Raw genomic sequence first — 3,661 nt, forward strand, 5'->3', positions numbered from 1 at the left:
CATATCAAGTAGAACATAAAAAATCCCCTTTACAAGAGATAGTGGTTATGTGTTATTTTTCTAATGAGATCAGTATTATAACAGTTTAGTTGTGATCTCCACTACAGCAATGAAAATATATAGTTTTTGTTGGGTAATTGATAAAAATAATGATATGATATCAATAGCTAGGATATAGGGCTGATTTTGTATTTGTTGTCTCATCTCTGACCTTATGAGATTCCACTCCTTACTTTCCTTTCAACTAAACTGATAGAAGGGCTTCCCAGGTGGCTCAGAGGTTAAAGCATCTGCCTGCAATGCAGGAGACCTGGGTTCGATCCCTGGGTCAGGAAGATCCCCTGGAGAAGGAAATGGCAACCCACTCCAGTATTCTTGCCTGGAGAATCCCATGGACGGAGGAGCCTGGTGGGCTACAGTCCATGGGGTCACAAAGAGTAGGACACGACTGAACTACTTCACTTTCACTTTCAAACTGATAGAAGAGCATTTGTGTGTGTGTGTGTGTGTGTGTGTGTGTGTGTTCAGTCAGTCACATCTGATTCCTCACAACCCTACGGACTACAGCCTGCCAGGCTCCTCTGTCCATGGGATTTCTCAGGCAGAAATACTGGAGCTGATTGCCATTTCCGTCTCCAGGGGATCTTCCTGACCCAGGGATTGAACTTGCACCTCCTGCATTGGCAGATGGATTCTTTACCTGGACCACTTGGGAAGCCCAGAATAATGTTTACTTTCCCTTATTTCTTGGACATATAACCTAGAAATAAGACTCTGAGAAGTAGTGACTAAAGAATGATTTCATTGTGACTTCAATTTAGATCCAATGCACTTTGCAAATGGCTGTGATACTAGCAGATAATTTAACCAAATGAAACTTTGGCTGTGTTATCCTTCAGTCAGTTCAGTTCAGTCACTCAGTCGTGTCCGACTCTTTGCGAACCCATGGATTGCAGTATGCCAGGCTTCCCTGTCCATCACCAACTCCTGGGGCTTACTCAAACTCATGCCCACTTAGTTGGTGTTATCCTCACATGGGAAGAAAAGTAGTACCCACCTCATCATGTTGCTGAGCTTTAAATGTGGTAGTATGTTCAAGAAATATTATAGAATGCACACATTGCATGCATTCATTATTATTATTATAAGTAGGATTATGTGTATAATAAATGGCACCTGCCTGAAACTTGCAAGAGATTTTGTTGAGTTGAAAAACAATGGATTTACTACAGAAGTCCTCATGTTCTGGAGAAGTAGCCACTTTATTATTGTCTAATCTTTCAAACATCTTACTGGCTTCAGGCACAATTTCTCTCTCAAATCCATTTTTATGTGGAGAGTCTCAATATATGAGTGATATTAGTAGAACATACTCTCATGGCATCTATAAGAGTACAACTTACAGAGGACCACCTTAGCCTGCAGATCACTGATAAAAACAGCTGGAGCTAACATCTGTGCCTTGCAAATCTTTTCAAGTCATTGGCCTGATTTCATAGCCACAGTGTGAATTTCAACACTAGTATAGAAGAGATGCCTGGGAAACCTGATAATGCTGGGCACCAAAGAGAAAGCCCTTGTCCTTCAATTCCACATTGAGAAGCACCGATGAATGGACATAAAATGTGTACTTGACACTTTCCTAAGTGAGCATGGATTTCACAGTTCCAGGGTGATTGTAATTTGGAGAATTCATGAGCTTTTAATGATTCTCGCCACTTTCAAATCACAAGTTAAGAGTATGTTTGAAATTGATCACTCTGATTTATAGTCATAAAGGTACAAGGATAAGTCAGAAGACATAAGGCAGGACTCTTTCTAAAATGTATTTTGTCTCTAGTTCCTTTGGCCAACCTGTAATTGTTAATGAGCTCTTTTGCCAGTTGCAAGTCACAGGTCCCATGACAGATTTTCCTATATGACTTTCATTAGATGCTTTGGAATCCTGGGGTAGAAAGAAATTATGTAAATATAAGTTTTTATTACTGTTTTGTTTTTATTACTTTTCTCCTCTGGTTTTTATTGCCTCATATAATACAGGTAAATATGGCGATCCCACACGGAGATGGGGGTTTCTCATGCCTTTGCTCTCACGGTTTGCATTCAATCCATGTTAATTTAATTATCCATGATTTCTTAGGCAAAGAGAGGAATGTAGACTCCATGCTGTCTGCAACTACTTCAGTCATTCCTTTACTGCCCGTGACACCATGTGAGACCTGCAGATGCTAAAGGATCTCTCCGTGCACCAGCTCAAACAAAAAATGTTAACCATATGCAACTTCAACCTGTTTATCCTTAAGCAATGCAAAGCCATGCAGCGATACAGACGGGCAGTGGGGGAGAGCATAGAGCTGACACTTCACACACAGTTGTTTTGTGAAACAGAAGAGCTCAGAATCACAAGAATTTAGGGCAGAAATAGTTGAGTTGGGCTCTTTCTTCCAACTTTTTTCATTGATAAAGACAAGGGCTCCTCAGAAATTCTGTTCATCTGAGTAGAATTGATGAACAGCTACTTAAGTATTAGCTCCTGGAGTTCAGGAGTTGTTAAGAACTGAGATATTCACCAGGAAGAAAATAAGGAGTTTTAATTCATGGTAGCTCATTTTGTTTAATTTGAATGATAATTTTCTGTAGTATATTATTTTTTTGGTGTAGATGCAGCTAAAATTTCTTCATACTTTCTAAAACAACCCCAGAAGACTATTAAATACAAAAATGTAAAGGGCACTGGGAAATATAAATCAGGAAATAGAAAAAGGATTCAAAATGGTATTTGAATATAAGTTACAATTTCAGTCTTTCTTTGAAATAAGCTTACTTATTCACTTATTTAATATTTCTCCTTCCATGAACTGTAAAACAAAATGATCACACTAAAGAGTATTTTTGAAAAAGAAAACAATATTCCATCAATCCAACATATTATTTCATTTATCTTTATGGCTATATACATCTTGCATATTCTCTTCAAGACTTTGTTGCTCTGAAAACTCCTTACTATTAATACATCTGTTACCTGAGAAACTCAAACATATCTGGCAAGACAACCTTAGAGAAGTCTTTCTAAACATCCTGATCAAATAATCATACAAATATTAAAGACAGTGAATTAGGTCTTAGTTCTACATTTTAGAGAAAAGAGATTGGACATTTTCTAGTCAAGTCCAGTGTGTATTTGTGATCTAGTTTCAGTTATCCCACGTGCTCTCATCCCTTATAGATTATGGTGTATGGGTATTAAACCGAATATAAATTAAATGAACCTCTGCCCCAGAAGCAGCTTTGTCAGTCAGCACTATTAATTCATCTTTAATGACTCAAACTGGAGAAGGCAATGGCACCCCACTCCAGTACTCTTGCCTGGAAAATCCCATGGGTGGAGGAGCCTGGTAGGCTGCAGTCCATGGGGTTTCGAAGAGTTGGACACGACTGAGCGACTTCACTTTCACTTTTCACTTTCATGCATTGGAGAAGGCAATGGCAACTCACTCCAGTGTGCAGAGTACTGATCAGAACTGAAGTCAAATTTGTAGTCAGCAATGTACAAAAAAGATTATACATGATGGCCAAATGGAGTTCAACCCACTCCAGTGTGCAGAGTACTGATCAGAACTAAAGTCAAATTTGTAGTCAGCAATGTACAAAAAAGATTATA

This window comes from Oryx dammah, unplaced genomic scaffold, assembly GCF_014754425.2.
Source record: "Oryx dammah isolate SB20612 unplaced genomic scaffold, SCBI_Odam_1.1 HiC_scaffold_22, whole genome shotgun sequence".
NCBI lineage: Eukaryota > Metazoa > Chordata > Mammalia > Artiodactyla > Bovidae > Oryx > Oryx dammah.